The following is a 17,430-nucleotide window of genomic DNA, read 5'->3' on the forward strand; positions in this document are numbered from 1 at the left end:
GTTAATTTGTAATTTTGTCACCTCCTTCATTTTTGTTGTTTTTGTTTTCTTTAGGGCCCCACCTGAGCATGTGGAGTTCCCCGGCTAGGGGTCAAATCGGAGCTGCAGCTGCCGGCCTACACCACAGCCACAGCAATGTGGGATCTGAGCCTTGTCTTCCACCTATACCACCGCTCACGGCAGTGCCGGATCCTTAACCCACTGAGCGAGGCCAGGGATCCAACCCGCGTTCTCATGGATATTAGTTGGGTTCCTAACCTGCTAAGACACAAGGGGAACTCCAAACACACATTTAAAATTTTAACATAGTCGCATTATAACTTTTTCTTTTATGGGCAGTGGGCTTTTTTTTATTTATTTATTTTTTTTGAGTCTTTTAAGAGGACTCCTTGCCTTCTCTGAAATACTAAAAACGTATCCCGTGGGAATTTGGGGTTAGTACATGCAAACCATTACATTCAGAATAGATAAGCAATGTGGTCCCACTGTACAGCACAGGGGCCTGTATCCCAACTCTTGGGATAGACGATGATGGAAGATAATACAAGAAAAAGAACATAGATATATATGTATGGCTGGGTCACTTTGCAGAAATTGGCACCACATTGTAAACCAACCATACTTTAATTAAAAAAAAGATAACCCTTTATATTTTATTCCGAGGTTTAGAAGATTTCTGTGTCCCATTTGGGTCTTGAATGTACCAGGAGTTTATTTTTACGACTGGGGAGATAAGAATCGAATATTTTCCTATATGAATAACCAGTTCCATCAAAAGCATTCTATCTCCGTGGACCTGCAGTAATGCCAGCAGTGATGGGGGGGTGGGGTATTTAGATAGAAAGACATGGAAGCCCTCTCTGATAAGGGTACAGAGAGCTGAGAGAACGAGGGAGTGCATGAGCCAAGCGGTTATCTGGGGGATGTTTCCCTTTGGCCCAAATGCCCTGAGGGGCACCCCCCCTCCACCGCCCCGTCCGGAGAAGAGTCAGTACGAGGGCAGGGGGATGAGAGGTAGCATGGCAGGCTCACTACAGGCCAGGTCAGGAAGGAACTTGTCCAACACTGTACGGGCTTGGAGCTTTGGCAGCCACCGGAGGGCTTTGAGCGGGGAATGGCACGATCAGATGTAGGTCTCACATGGTCAGATCTATGTCTGATCTCAGGTATGTGATCACGTTGGCTTCTGCATAAAGACAAAACTGCAAAGGGGCTAGAGGTCACTTAAAAAGCAAGAGAGGAGCTCCTGTCGTGGCTCAGCAGTTAAGGAATCTGAGTAGCACCCATGAGGACACTGGTTCGATCCCTGGCCTTGCTCAGTGGGTGAAGGATCTGGTGTTGCTGTGGCTGTGGTGTAGGCCGGCAGCTACAGCTCTGATTCAATCCCTAGCCTGGGAACCTCCATATGCTGCGGGTGTGGCCTTAAAAAGCAAAAAAAAAAAAAAAAAAAAAAAGAGAGAGAGAGAGAGCCATTTCAATCATGGTGGCAGGGACCAGGAGGGTGGAAGTGGTCAGATTCAGGGTGTGCTTTGAAGGTTGAGTCAAGAGAACCTGCTGATGGATTGCAGGTGGGGTGTGAGAGAAAGAGGCGTGAGACCTCCTCACTCTTGCCTTCATCCTTTGCTTCTGAAACGCTTGACTGCATGTTTGTTAGAGCCACTCCGTCCATCTGCCACCCTGCCAAGCTTTCATACCTTTGATGTCTCTGTGCTCCGGCTGCATGCTGGTGAGTTACAGGGCTTCTTTCAACCCACTCATTCCCTCTTTGACTGTGGCCGCTGTAGAGAGTTTTGTGACTGTTGAGTTTTCAACATAATTACTGTTTTTCATCCCCGAGATGAAAAAAAATTTCGTGTCTGTTTTGGTTTCATAATTTTGTTCTCTTCGAAGTAGATATTGAGGGACAAAAATGGGTCTGTCTAGGATTGACCTACCCCCACTGCCCCAGACGGGCCTCTCAGAAACAGAGGTGGCTTCCTGCAGGAATCCATGGGAACTGTCCCAGGGCTTATGACAGCTGATCCTAATCCACAGCGGGGACGGGGTCCCAGCCCTGTGCCCTCACTCCCCATCATGCCTGGAGTGCGGGCTGGTGCTCCCTCCACCAGGAACCCCTGACGATAGTTTACTCAGTCATTTAGCTGCAGCCACTAGGCTGGGACCTCAGTCTCAGGCCCAAGGGATGGTGCTGGTGTTTCGTCCCACCAGGAACACTGAACCCAGGTTCTGCCCCATCACGCTGCTGCTGCATCCCTGCCTCTGATGGCTCCAGAAGGAGGCCCACGCTTCTCTAGTCAACAGCTTCAAAGCCTGAGAGTCAGAGTCCCTCTCCTACAGTCTGTGCTCCGGCTGTGGGCGACCTACCTCTGCTGCCCCGGAAGAGGGCGTGGTACCTGCACACAGGCTCCTGCTCCTCTCTGTTTTCCCCAGTTGGGGCGGCTCCAGCGGCCCAGTGTACGTGCTGCTTGCTCACTGCCCTTCTTCGCACAGCGGACATGACACCTTCATGTATCTCTCAAACTTCAACATCTTTAGCTGCTTCCTAGAACAGAGTTCACCTGGATTGGTTCATGTTCAGATGGTTGATGTTTTTGGCTGTTATGCACAGCTTTCCTTTCCTTTCTTTCTTTTCTTTTTCTTTCTTTCTTTTTTTTTTTTTTTTAGAATTTTATTTATTCATTTATTTAATTTGGGGCTGCACCTGCAGTGTATGGAAGTTCCCAGTGCAATTCCTACGGTTGCCCTGCTGGCCTATGCCACAGCCACAGCAATGCCAGATCCGAGCCGCATCTGCAACTCATGCCACAGCTCACGGCAATGCTGGAGCCTTAACCCACTGAGGGGGGCCAGGGATCTGAACCTGCATCCTCATGGATATTAGTTGGGTTCTTAACCCACTGAGCCACAATGGGAACTCCCATTTCATTTCTTCACGTGCTTTGTAATTTTAGATTTACAGTCTCATTTGGAAAAGGAAGCTTTAGGAGTTTTTTTTCTTTCTCTTCCTATGTGTTCAATCCTGCCTGTTGAAAGGTGTTGTGGTGGGTGCTTCCTGGGCCCCTCATGCCGTGGGCTGGTGACTGGAGATGGAGATGGGGTGGTGGGCTCTCTTGGCTCAGTTCCGGGAAAAAACGCTTTGTCCCCCACCCCACCTGGGCCCACAGCCTCCTCAGAAGTTGACGTCCCAGGCTGCACGTGGTCAGTTTTTGTTGGCTTCCTTTCTGGATCAGGGGAGTTAAGGTGACTTTAAGCAGTGGCGCACGTTTAGTCCTTTTATTGTTGTTCGGGCCGAGCTCCCCGACACTCTGCCAGCTTCCAGACCTGGAACCCAGCAGTTTAGGGCTTCAGCTCTGTTCACTGCTTTGGTTTCTCTTCCATTTCTGATCCAAAGAGATGTTAATACATACTTTTTTCAGCCCAACTCTTTTGGTTTTTTCTCTCTCTCTCTCTTTTTTTCTTTTTTGGCCACCCTGCAGCATGTGGAGTTCCTGAGCCAGGAATCGTATGCCACAGCAATACCAGATCCTTTAAACCACGATGCTGGGCTGGGGAATCTAACCTGTCTCCTGGTGCTGCAGAGTCACTGCTCATCCTGTTGCGCCACAAAGGGAACTCTTGGTTTCCCCTTTTTACCTCTCTCTCTCTCTCTCTTTTTTTGTTTTTGGCTGGACCCACAGCATGTGTAATTTCCTGGACCAGGGATCAAACCTGTGTCGCAGCAGTGACAACACTGGATCCTTAACCCACTGAGCCATGGGGGATCTCCTGATTTTCCCTCTTTATATTTTGCAATGTGTTTGGAGCAGCAGGGATGCAACAAGCCTGGACTCATCGTGCTCTCCTGACCCTTTGGGTTGTCTTTTAGCCCAGAGCAGGCAAGCTTTCAGGCCGCAGCTCTGAAAACCTCAGCGGGAAGGCTTCTGTCATGAGTGCCTCGCCCCCTAGTGGCATAAGGCAGTATGACTGGCAAACAGCCACTGAGCAGATGGCAGATGGGACCCCCAGGCCACACTTCTCCTACCTGCAAACTCAGACACCATGAGACCAGTCTCCTACGTGGTGCAGGCATCCCTCCACACTACCTCCAGAGATGGTCAAGGTCAGCTTGAGTAGCTCCCTGTCCAGCACTCACTCTGCACAGCTCTGTTTTCAGGGAGCCCTTCTGGTATCCAGTGTCTAAATTCTTCCCTCTAGCTCTCACCCACAGGTACTATTCTACTCCTACGCAGTGTCCCCTCCCATTTCCTTGCAGCTGTTTGGGGGCAGCGGTGGACTTTTCTCTCCTACCTCCCTCATTCAATCTCCCCCTGCCCCTTTGGTCGTCAGGAAGTCTGGGTTATCACACGGACTTTGTAAAACGAGGCTTTGTTTTGACCAAGGTGGTGAGACAGCCCATTCTGTTCCTGAGAGGAGGCTGCTTCCTGACGTCTCTAAAAGAGGAAGATGGGAAATGCGTCCCCTCCCATCCTAGGGTCTCAGCTAAGAATCCTCCCTGGTGGGTAGCAGGCTAGGACGTTACACAAGGGAGCATCTCCCTCTAGTGGCCGTCGGGGTGTATCGCAAGATGCTGTCCTCCCTTTCCTAGCTTTTTGGTCCATGAGGATTACTTTATAAGCTTAAGAAGATCCACTGAGGTGTGGGTGGCAGAGCTGTAGACTGCAAAGCCCCCCGCCCCCATCTGGCTTTCCGACTAAAATGAACTGATTCTGAGGTGGTGACTGGTGTGAGAGAGAACTCGGCTTCAATTTTTCTTTCTTTCTTTCTTTGTTTCTTTCGGGCCACACCCACGGCACTCGGAAGTTCCCAGGCTAGGGGACCGATCAGAGCTACAGTTGCGGGCCTCCACAGCAGCTCATAGTAACGCGGGATTCTCAACTCACTGAGCAAGGCCAGGATTGAACCCGCATCCTCATGGATACTAGTCGGATTTGTTTCCACTGTGCCACAATGGGCACTCCTTCAATTTCTGTTTCTCATAATTTCCCAAAGCCAAAATTTGCAAATAGTTACACAGATGTTAATTATGTTAATTCCCAGAAACTCTGGAATAGTTCTTTCAGGGGGCTCCTTTATTTTTTGGCTCCTTTCATGATTTTCTTTGTCTCTACTTGCTAAGTGGTTTAGTTGAGGTTTTTTTTTTTTTTTTTGCTTTTTAGGGCCAAACCTACGGCACATGGAGGTTCCCAGGCTGGGGTCGAATCGGAGCTGTAGCCCCTGGCCTTCACCACAGCCACAGCAATGCCAGATCCTAGCCATGTCTGTGACCTACACCACAGCTCACGGCAACTCTGGATCCTTAACCCACTGAGCAAGGCCAGGGATCGAACCTGCAACCTCATGGTTCCTAGTTAGATTCATTTCTGCTGTGCCATGATGGGTACTCCCAGTTGAGTCATTTTAATTGCAGTAAACAGACTCCTTTACCCCAGTTGGAAGGAAGTGGGGGAAGATGTTAAAAGGACAGCGGAGCAACAGGGGACAAAAGGAAGGTCCATGGAGCCAGCCTTTTGAACTCAGGATCACACTAGAGCAGGAGTCCGGAATTTTGCTCTACCTCGTTCTCTCCATGAAGGTGATTTGCTATCTCTCCATCTTCTACTTGCTGCTGACCGGCTCCCTTGCCCTGAATCCCACTCTAGGCTTTTCTCCACATCATAGCTTCTGCTTATTTGTAATTTGGGTTTGCCCCTGGCTCCTTGTGGTCCCTCTGGCATCTCTCCACTCTCTCCACCTCCTGACACTTCAGTCTCAGCCCTTACCACCAACTGACTTATTTTCTTGGTATTTCTCAGTTCTGTTTTCTGAGGCAGAAGCCCAGTTGGTGCCGCCACCCCTGTTTTTTGGTGCTCAGCTACACCAAGAATCTCTGACCAGCCAGCAAATTGGCCAGGTGGGGCTCTGCTTCTTGTTATAATCAGCTGGGCAGGGAGGGTGGGATACAAAGCAGAACCGCCTGGGGATGCCTCTGTGGCAGGGCCAAGGGCAGGCAGTTTCTTTCGGAAGGGCAGGTGGGCGTGACACACCACAGGGCCACCCCATCTGGAAGCTCCTATGTGGCTGCTGAGCCATGGAGCCTTGTCTGGGAGCTGGGCCATTTGGTCTGCATTGCGGGGGGCTGGGAATCCCCTCAGAATGAAAGCTTCGGGACCTCTGGGTGGGTTTCATCGTCTCCATCTGTCCTGCTGTATTTTGCATTCTCATTGTGTGGTCAGGGTTGAGGAGCATGAGGAGCTCGTGTGTCCCGAGACAGGCATAATCAGGACTTGCCTGGTGGGCAGGTGGAGTAGTTGACTGATGAGGGACAGTGTCACCTTGGGGTGGAGGAGACAGAGAGTGGGGCTGGCACCCTGGTGCTGATTGATTGAGCAAGTCTCTTTGAATATGGAAGAGGACGCCTCTTCCTCTAGACACTTCCCTGACATGACATTTTCCAGAAAAGTGTTGCGGAGACCAGACAAGCCTACGACGACCACGGGGTGAAAGGAACCCTCGGGAGCTGTGTGTGCAACCCTTGCCCTGTGTCAGCACTGCCTGCTGGGGCCACACTGAATATCTCGGGCATCCCAGCCTGCTTTGCACTTACACTTCCTTACAAGGATCTCTCGTGCATATGGAATAGGGGTCCCTCGCATTCAGGGGACACAAGTGCATGCGTTTAGCATATAGAAAACATTGGAGGAGGAGGTGAGAAAAAATAAAGTTACTGAACACTTTCTGTATGCAAGGTGCTATGCTGTTTCACATACATGGTTCATATTTTTGCATCCAACCTGTTGTATCTATTATTATTCCCATTTTACAGCTCAGGAAACTGGGCTGGGAGTCCACCAGGGCTGCTGCAAGGTGTCTATTTTCATGACTCCAGGCGATGCCTTTCACTTTGTAGTTCAAGCTGCGTGTTGGATAGATACACAGACTGCTGTCCTAGGTGCTGTCAGCAAGACCCAGTTCCACTGGAGGCTGTGCTGGGCTGGACTGGGACTGCCTCCCGGGTGGCTCTGAGGACCTGCGCTGAAGAGGTGTGTGTGTGGTCAGTAGATATGTGATTTTGGAGAAGGGTTACAGGCAATTAAGCACACATCTTGGTAAAAGGTTACTGTTAATCCGAAGGAACAGATATCTCAGTTAAAGAATTTAGAGCTTTTCTGCATGTGGGAAGATGCAAGAAGCTGGGTTCATCCAATTTTCTCCTGAAAATATGTAACGATCCGAGGGCCTGTTCTGCCTGTTTCCCCAGAGCACAGAGGGCCTCATTCCTGGTCTTTGCCCTGGATCCCTTTCAGGGAGTCTTGTAGGTAGAGCCGGATACAACATTCTTTGTTTTGCCCTTTCCTCCCTCCCCGCTTCCCTCCCTCCTTCCTTCTTGTTTACAGTACTCCTCCGGCATTTCTCTGTCTTCTAACTGGAAGTTTGTGCCTTTTGGCCACCTTCACACACTCCAGCCCTGTCCTCTCACAGCTCAGGCAGCCATCGGTCTGTTCTCTGTATCTATGAGCTAGATGTGTGTATGCCTTTTCTTTAAAATTCCATGTATAGGTGTTCCCGTCGTGGCACAGCGGAAATGAATCCGACTAGGAACCATGAGGTTGTGGGTTCAATCCCTGGCTTCGCTCAGTGGCTTAAGGATCCAGTGTTGCTGTGAGCTGTGGTGTAGGTTGCAGATGCCGGCTCAGATGGATCTGGCATGGCTGTGGCTGTGGCCAGCAGCTGTAGCTCTGGTTTGACCCCTAGCCTGGCAACCTCCATATGCCGCGGGTGCAGGCCTGAAAAGACAAAGACAAAAGACAAAAGACAAAAAAAAAAAAAAAAAAAAAAAAAAAAAAAAAAAAATCCTTATATAAGTGAAATAACACGCTATTTGTCTTGGTCTAACTTATTTCACTCAGCATTATGCCTTCAAATTTCATCCATGTTGTCACAAATGGGAGGACTTCCTTTTTTTAGGGCACACACACACACACACACACACACACATTTTCCTTATCCATTCATCTGTCAATGGACACGTAGCTTATTTCCATATCTTAGCTATTGTAAATGATGCTGCAATGAACATGGGGGTGCAGGTATATTTTTGAGCTAGTGATTTTGTTTTTGCTAGATGTATTGCCAGAAGTGGGACTGCTGGATCATATGGTAGTTCTATTCATAATGTTTTGAGGAACCACCCTACTGCTTTCTGTAGTGCCTGCGCCAATTTAGATTCCCACCAACGGTGAACAAGGGTTTCCTTTTCCCCGCATCTGTAAAGCACTTCTTTCTTTCCTTTTTGGGCCACACCCGTGGCATGTGGAAGTTCCCAGGCCAGGGATCGAATCTGAGCTGCCACTGTGACCTACGCCACAGCTACAGCAACACTGAATCCTTAACCCATTGTGCCAGACTGGAGATGAAACTGGGGCCACCACAGAGACAAGCCAGATCATTAACCTGCTGGGCCACAGTGCGAATTCCCTTTTCTTATCTTTTTAATAAGAGCTATTCTAACAGATGTGAGGTGGTAAGTCATTGCGGCTTTAATGCACGTTTCCTGGATAATTTGCAAACTTTTAACAGATAGTTTTGAGGTGAGAATTCACTGGCATCTACATGTGGAAAGGAACTTTGATGAGATTGGCCTTCCAAATTTTCACTTTTTATTTTTATTTTTTTTGGCTTTTTGCCTTTTCTAGGGCCCCTCCCATGGCACATGGAGATTCCCAGGTCAGGGGTCCAATAGCCACAGCAACACAGGATCCCAGCCGAGTCTACAACCTACACCACAGCTCATGGCAACGCCGGATCCTTAACCCACTGAGCAAGGCCAGGGATTGAATCTGCAACCCCATGGTTCCTAGTCAGATTCGTTAACCACTGAGTCAGGATGGGAACTCCTCCAAATTTTCACCCTTATGAAGAGACTGAGCTGAGCTTTTGACACTCCCACCCCTTGGCCAAGGTTATCAAGGATGGAACCAGCCAGATCTGGGGAATGTACTGCTGTCTGACCGTGGGAGATGGTCGTGCCCCAGCCCGGTCAGGCTACAGGGTGGGTGGGCGTGGTGCCCCTGGAAGGGCCTGGGTGTGAGAGGGGGTAGTCCAGGGTGTGCGCTGATTTCGGGAGAAGGCCTTCAGCTGGGGTGAGGCACCATCTCTCTGACTCGGACTCCAGGCACAGCTTGGCATGTTTCAGGCGGTGGGAGATGCGTGAGGCCTGGCCCTGTGAAGGTGGTGGGCGGGAGGTGGGAGGCCGGGGGGTAAGGGGCCTGTGGAGGTCTTTCTGTGCTTCCACTCCTCCTGGAAATGCATGGTGGATGTAGCTGGACTCAGCTGTGCTGTGCGGTGGAGCCCATGGGAAGGCCTGAGAGGCAGGGGTCAGAGCTGGGGCTTGTCCTCGTGGCCAGTGTGGCCGTGGCGGTGGCATCCCCTGGTGGAGGCCCACATTGGGCTGCCCAGGTGCTGTTGCGCTGATGCGCTGGTTGGTTGGTGGGGGCGTGGAGTCTAAGCCCCAGGTGACCACAGTTTGGGACCTGAAAATAAATGTGCCCTGGCTTTGCAGTTTGCAGGGGTGGGGTCTGGAACCTTCTGGTTATGCTTTCATAGTCCCCTCCCGACTCTCAGCAGGGCCCCTCCTGCTTGGGAGCTCATTCTTTGGAAAAATTCCCTTTTAAGTCCTTGGCTTCTGTTTCTCAGTTTGTGTTCATGTGTCTTGGTCTCATTCTCCGTCTTGCTCTGTCTCTGTCTCTCATTTCTCCCTATGAACTTGCCGGTCAGCAGGCAGTTGGTCACCTCGTGATTCTGAAATGTTTCTTCTCTCTCCTGCCTGTCCGAGTTCTGCTGCAGAGAAGCTGCTGTTTCTCCACGGGTCATGGAAAGACTGGCTGCTGTTCTCTCTCATCCTGGGCTCAGGTGGTCCCTGCAGGCTCCCACACCAACCAAGCAGGAGCTCTTGATGAAAGAGGGGGCTCTGCTCATCTGAGATGAAGCCACCAGGGGAAGAGCCGGATGGCTGAGCCTGGGGTCCCCACCCCCGCCTCTGATGCAGGCTTCCAGGCAGGCCATCGCACGCTTTGCTGGTATGTGCCATCTCCTTTGTTCTTACATGTTTCTACTTTCTTTTTCCCCAGCCTCGTGTTGATTGCTTTTCTGACAACTTTTTGGCAAGCTATTTTTGCTATGAGGGAGGCTGGGGTGGCTGCTGTGGGTGGAGGTCATGTCACAAACCCAAGAGGGAGCAGTTGCCATGACCTCATTCTGTGCCAGGGGAGTGAGTCCTGGTCCCTGACCTAGAACAGAAGATAATGAAGTTGAGTCATAAAGAGTTTTTTCCAAACTGTCAGTGATGCAGGCTCGGAACCTTAAGAACTATGGTAGCCTGTAGCCAAGCCTTTTCTAGGGGCTCATTCTCTTGCTGGTTGTGGGTTTAGCAGGTTGCCCTTCCAGTGCGGGGACCTCAAGGTGCAGGTGCCTGTGAGCTGGGCTAGATGCCCTCTGAGGTGTCTTCTAAGATCCTACGAAGGCCAGCAGCACAGAGACTAGAACTGGGGTGGTCTTCCTAACCACGTCGGAACATGCGGTCTGGGGAGTCAGTAGCTCATTCATCACAGGTGTTTACTCCTGAACTCCTGCCCTGTGCCGGGCACGGTGCTAAGAGCTGGGGTGCAATAGCCAATTGGCGGCCAATTTGGTGGGGGAGACAGACCCCCCACTCCTGACACAGGTGGAATTACCATCCAGTCATATGTGGGGTGTTTGGAGCACAGAGGAGAGGTACCTGGCCCAGTGGGGGCTTGGGAAGGCTTCCTGGAGGAGGCGACTGTCTGAAAGCAGTAGCAGGAGCTGGCTAGGCCAGCAAAGGGGAGTGTAACGGTAAGGAGAGGAAAGGTGAATTGTTCTGCCCAAACCACCCAGTTTAAAAGCAAAGCCCATGAGGGATAATGACAAAGCCCAGGTCTAGATTTTACAGACCAAATTTTAATCTACTCTTCCTTGTACAGGCTTCTCAAACTTAATGTCCATCCGATATCTGACCTGGATCCCCTTTGAAGCACCTCAGCAGGGCGCATACAACCTAAAATTCCCTGCAGGGACTGCAGATAAGTGTGTCCTGATAATCCTGGCTTTAGGAGTTCCCGCTGAGACGCAGTGGGTTATGAATCTGACTGCAGTGACTTGAGTTGCTGCGGAAGATTCCCCAGCCAGGTGCCATGGGTTAAAGGATCTGGCATTAGCGTTCCCACTGTGGCACAGTGGGTTAATGATCTTGCCTGTGTCCCTGGCCAGTTTGATCCCTGGCCAGGCGCAGTAGGTTGGGGGTCTGGCATTTCTGCAGCTGTGGTGATGTAGGCCAAAGATGCAGCTCGGATTCAATTCCTGGCCTGGGAACTTCCATATGCTGTGGGTGCAGCCATAAAACAAAATTAAAAAAAAAAAAAGAAAATCCTTGCTTCAATGGGGAAGTGTCTAAAAGGTGGGCCCCCTTAGCACCCAGTGCGGTGCAGAGGTGCTCAGCAAATCCTTGATTGCAGCTGTGTGTGTGTGGCCCCCCACCTGTCAGGGTGATCAAGAGGAACTTGGCAGTGAGCGGCAGCCACCAGTTACATGAGTCATTGAGTTTACAGCGGAACCTGTGCCAGGCCAAGGATATGGTTGCCAGAGGCATCCCTGAGCCGCTGGCAGGAGAATCGGAGGCGAGACCTTCCCAGGTGGATGGACACCTGTGCTGGCTCTGCTGGAGGCCAGGAGACAGTGAGTTCCAGCCTGGGCCAGCTTCTCTTCTAAGGACTCTCCAGATGACACCCCCCGCCCCCCCGCCCCTGCTTTCCCTTCCTGACTTTGCCGCCGGCCGTAGCTCTTCTGGGCAAATAATGGGAAGTCCGTGGGAGACGATGCGATTTTAGGAAAAGTGGCCATGGTGTCAGCTGGCCCTGAATTTCAGTCTAGCGCGGATGCATTAGCTGTGCAGCCTTGAACATTTAACTTCTCTGAGCCATGATTTCCTCATCTACAAAGTGGGGTTCATCATATCTGTTTTTTAATAGTCACTGGGAAGATCAAAGGGGACAGCACACATAAAACACATTCGTCACACTTTTATCTCTCCGAGCTGGGCAGAGTGGCTGCATTCGTTCTGTAAACAATCACTGATTGCTTATCGCTAAGCATTGTTCTGGGTTCTGGGGAATCGGTAATGAACAAAAAGTTTCTCCTAAAGCTCACATTCTGACAGGGAAGCGAGTGGATGAACCAATACATGAACAAACAGGAGAATTTCAGATCGCAGTCAGAGCTCCCAAGACAAGGACAGAGGCCGGCATAGCAGGGGGTGATTTAGTAGGAAGCCGAGGCGGCGTCAGAGTGTGCAGAGACTTTGGAACCTGAAGACTGAGAGACTGTCTGCCTCGCCAGGACCTGGGGAAGGAAGAGCGTTCAACGCAGAGAAGACCGAAAGGACGCACGAGATGTGCGGGGAAGGGTAAGTGCCTGGCTCCTGCAAGGGAAGAAAGAAGGTCCTTGTAGTTGGAGCTCCTGGGGACTGTGATGCTAAATCCATGCATGCTTCCCAATTCTGCGCTAGGGGTTCCTGGAGCCCTGCAGTGAATTCACAGGGCTCCCCAGGATGTTCAATGTTTAAGGGGGACACTCAACATCTGTTGGGCTCCATGCAAACTACTCACCAGCTCAGGAGAGCTTGCAGTTTCTCCATGACATTGCCTTTCGTGCTTTTGGAGGACATATCTTTGTGAAGTTGTCTTTTTAGCTGTCGCTGTGATAAAAGCAAGCACCATGGGAAAATCAGTGTCGGACAGGAAATGAGGGTGGCGCTGTCTAATCTGATTCCAAGTTTTGCGAGGCTGTGCACTGCCCACGGGGCACACCACACACATCCCCTGAGTAGTTGTGGTTATTTAAGAAGGAAAGAAAAATATCATTATTTTTCAATGTATATGTATTATTTTTTTCTGATGGCTACTTAGTCATTAGGACATAAATATATACTGTATTGTTCCTATTTTTTCTTAATAGAAGGTATTTCTGTTGGCCACCAGGGACTATGAAAAAAAAATTTTCTGAGCCAGTAAAGGCACTATGAGCGGGTTTGTTTGCAAACCCACCCAGGGCTAGGTGACAGTGCTGTCAGTTAAACCCTTCTCCTTCCAAGCCCTGGGCCTGTTAGGAGGTGTTTTCCTTGGACATCCCCGGGCGTGCGTGTTTGTGCCCGCCAGCAGGTAATGAGAAAAGGTCATGTAGATTTTCTGAGTGGGTCCCCAGCCGGCCTGACCGTTTGGATCATCCCGGAAACTTGGCAAAAATAATTTCCTGTCCTGTCCTGGAGATTTCGCATTCAGTGGCACCGACAAAGGCATCTGAATTTAAAAACCTCTGCACCAAGCCGCATTCCTTTCTGCAGTCAGGAGGGCGGGGTTGAGGGGGGCAGAGGGTCCTGGTTTTTTCCGGTGTCCTGGGGGCCAGGCTATGGCCTGGGGGAAGGGAGTGGCGTCGCGGGATCTCCGGGAGGGAGGGGGCGCGGGCACCTGCGCCTCAAAACCCTGGAGGAGGTGGGGGCTGGCCGCACTCACCCCACATCCATTCCGAGAGCGCAGTGAGCCTGGCCCGAAAGGAAGAATGGGTCACCACCGACCCAGGCCCAGGGATCACGAACTTCCCTCGGGAGGGTTTCAGGGCGGGGTGGGGGTGGGAGAGGGCCGAGTGCAGCCGGGCTAGAGGCGGCCGAGAGGTGGCAGCAGCTGCCCGCCCGCTGCCTCGGAGCATCCGGGCCGGGCGGGGTCGCTGAGACGCGGGCGGCTCGGGACGCGCGGGTGGACAGAGGACGCTGGCGCCGAGGCTGTCTGGGCTGATCCTGGTGGGAAGGAACCGCAGAAGCAGATGCGGGGTCCCCGCAGTGGCGGCTGCATGTCTCCCGGAGTCTGGGAGCTGGGGTTGGAACACTGTGGTTACACCCTTGTTGAGTGTCTATGCGTGATTTGTAGAGGTGCAAGACACTGAGTTAGGGGACATTCAGATGCGCCAAGGCCCTGGGTACACACATGAGGAACCATGGTCTTAGTGTGGTGTGGTGTGTGATATGAAGGTTTTTTTTTTTTTTTTTTTCAGGGAGGGGCTTAGAAATAAGTCCCTTGCTAGTGTCTAAAATATCACTATTAGAGATGCATTCTTTTATCTTAAGTGTTATCCCCTCCTCAAGACCCTGGGAAGGAGGAATGCATTAGAACTTTTACAAGTGGAATTCCCGCGGTGGCACAAGGGGATTGGCTGTGTCTTGGTAGTGGGTTTGATCCCCGGGCAGCACCGTGGGTTAAGGATGCCACATTGCCGCAGCTGTGGCTTAGGTCGCCACTGTGGTTCAGATCTGACCCCTAGCCTGAGAACTCCATATGCCACCGGGCGGCCAAAACGCAACAACTTTTTGGAACTCTTTAGAGTAAACCAGTGACTTAAATCTAATCTTCCTTCCTGGCAGGAATAAGGTTAGCCCAGAATACGGAAGAAACAAAGAGAACCGAAGGCGTATTAGTTGGTACTTGCTAATCTGGCCCCAGGCACCAGGGCACTCCCTGAGGATGTCTCAAAACCATTTAAGTTAGAGAAAAAGTAGCCCCGTGTCCACTTTGTGGATGATTTAGAGAGGCTTAGTGAGGTACCAGGACAGGGTTCAGCCCATGGTATTATTATTTTGTAAAAGAGGAAGCACCTGCACTGATACTTTCATGAATTATACAATTAATCTCTGCCTCCCTTTCCTTCTACTTTCTCTCTTTGAATTAGAGACGTGGTGTGGCACAGTGTGATGAAACGTTTATGCCAGAAATCCCTGGCTTGGAGATCTGCCTCTGCCACCTGCTTACTGTTTACGTAATCAATCTGGAAAACAATCTTTCTGAGCCTCAGCTTGCACATCTGTAAAGCTGGAAAAATGGTATCTACCCGGATGGTTATTGTGAGCATTAAATTGGGAGATAAAAAAACACCTAGGAGCTCCCGTCATGGTTCAGGGGTTAAGAATCTGACTAGCATCCATGAGGATGTAGGCTCGATCCCTGGCCTTGCTCACTGGGTGAAGGATTCCGAGTTGCTCTGAGCTGTGGTGTAGGTTGCAGATGTGGCTCGGATCCCTCATTGCTGTGGCTGTGGCGTAGGCTGAAGCTTCAGCTCCGATTCAACCCCCTAGCCTGGGAACCTCCATATGCTGTGAGTGTAGCCCTAAAGGGCAAAAAACAAACAAACAAACAAACAAACAAAAAAACAAAATAAAAAACAACCAAACAACCAAAAAACCCACCTGATTCATGTACTGACTTCAGGCCTAAATGCCGTGTGTGTCGTAAGAGTCACCATGGAGAACTTCCCTGTGGCCTCAAGTTTTGTGTCTTTCTTTCTCTGTGACACCAGTGGTGCTATTGGCCAAAGCTGTACAGCCTGAGGATGGTCACAGCCTACACGGACATGGGCTGTGGGTGTGTGGGGGTGTGTGTGTGTGTGGTGCTCGTAGGTATAGAAGCACCATTGCGAACAAGAACTCTGTATTTTTTCACACTCGATTTTAGGAGTCTTTTCCCAGAAGGAATGGAAAATCCCAGTAGGCAGGAAGGTCTAATCATCATTTGAAGACTGGTTTCCATAGGTTTCTTCCAAGAATTTAACATTTGTTTATTCTCGGTACAAATGAAAATCTATCCTGTGTGTTGGCTGGAGGTCTTCAGACTAAAGACCTTGAGGCAAGGGTGAAGTTTTATTTGTCTTTGGAAACACAGCTCCCCCCTCCCCATATGTTTCTAAAAATATATGTGAACACCAATCAATATTTCTCTCAGTAATAAAGTTAAGGGTAAAATGGTATTTGGGGGCTCACAGCTATGTAAGATAATGACTTTTGTATCTTTTTATTTCCCTCTGTTCTCCCTTTTTACTCGAAAGTTTATTAGTTAAATATGACTTTGAAATTTGGGTTGCTGCTACATTTTTTTTTTTTTTTGGATGTTGTGTGTGTCCTGACTCTAAATTTTTGACACTTACATTCTGTCTTGTAACTGTATTTAAACAACTGTCTTAGACCTGTCTTTATGTCTGATTGGCTTTAATGCTCACTGCTAGTCCTTTTATATTTTGAGCTCTTATGAAATGTCTTTTTGTTATCTCCTCTCAAAAACTTAAACTTATCCGTGAGTAAAATACTCGAGTCTAAATCTTTTCCATGTCAAAACTGTATAGACATAGCTCTATCGTAGAAGAGAAGACCAAGCATGATTTTTATTCCTTTATAGATATTTTTATCTCCTATTTTTGGTATGGATCTCTCTCTGTCTCATCTGTAAAACATGTTTTGAATTTTAAAAGTTGTCAGGATATTTTAATTTGTTTTAAATTTTTTTTGTTTTTTTAGGGCCACACCCATGGCACATAAATTTCCCAGGCTGGGGGTTGAATTGGAGCTGTAGCCGCTGGCCTACACCACATCCACAGCAATGTGGGATCCAAGCCGTGTCTGTGACCTATACCACAGCTCACAGCAATGCCAGATCCTTAACCCAGTGAGCAAGGCCAGGGAATGAACCCACATCCTCATGGATACTAGTTGGGTCGTTACTGCTGAACCACTATGGGAACTCCTGTCAGGATATTTTTAGGTGTGACTCTCTCTTAGTTACTTTCCCCTGGAACCTGATGAACCTGTTTCATTCTCTCAGGTTCCCCCCTTCCCCTCCCTTTTTGGAAAGTTTTCTTTCACTGTATCTTCAGTGATTGCTTCTTCTTTGATCTGGATTTTTCTTCAGAAACATAATTTTTGGGCTGAATCTCTGTTCTGGTCTTCCATAGCTGTCATCTTCTTTTTTAATTACTTTATTTTATTAATTGTAAGAGGTGCTATATTTTATGTACAACAAAGGAAGAAAAAAATGGTGCCAATTAAACTATGGCATGATGCCGTAATCATAGTCCTTGAAATTGGTAAGTTGATCATATCAGCTTCTTTCTTGTTTTGAAATATTTCATCGATTTTGAGAGATTTGGCAGTTTTTCCTGTCTACAGTTGCATTGTTTGGCATGAGTCAGGCAATCCCTTTTGCGTACATCTCAGTTATAAAGCATAATACAGCTTCGAAGCTTCTTCTTTTCCCTTTCTTGGATTCTGTAAAGCACTTGCCTTAGAAAGAGTTGCAGTCATTGCTCCAATAACAGATATTTGCTTATTAAATTACATCCTGCTGCTCTAATTCCACGCCTTTCTACCTACACAATAACTTCTTGCTTCAATGCCAAATCATAGTGTAATCTTTTAAAAGACATTTTAAATGGCAATTAAAGTCACATGTAATTGCGACAATGTACATAACTCAATTAAAGTGCTTACCACATGAACAGCTGAGACCACCGTTCACCCATGCCCAGAACTTGACAGCCTCACTGGGACGGCTCTCAGGTCCAAGATGC

General features: G+C 49.3%; 1 long non-coding RNA gene across 2 annotated transcripts in view; it reads left to right on the forward strand.

Moving 5' to 3' along the window:
• LOC102164325 overlaps positions 11,880–17,430 on the forward strand; it is an 81,123-nt gene continuing 75,572 nt past the window's right edge. Inside the window, exon 1 of one of the 2 annotated variants that reach the window (XR_002335631.1) lies at positions 11,880–12,454. This is a non-coding gene — a long non-coding RNA (uncharacterized LOC102164325). The remainder of the gene's footprint in view (positions 12,455–17,430) is intronic. The other variant, XR_002335632.1, reaches the window with a different exon arrangement.

Source organism: Sus scrofa, chromosome 9 (assembly GCF_000003025.6).
Source record: "Sus scrofa isolate TJ Tabasco breed Duroc chromosome 9, Sscrofa11.1, whole genome shotgun sequence".
Taxonomy (NCBI): domain Eukaryota; kingdom Metazoa; phylum Chordata; class Mammalia; order Artiodactyla; family Suidae; genus Sus; species Sus scrofa.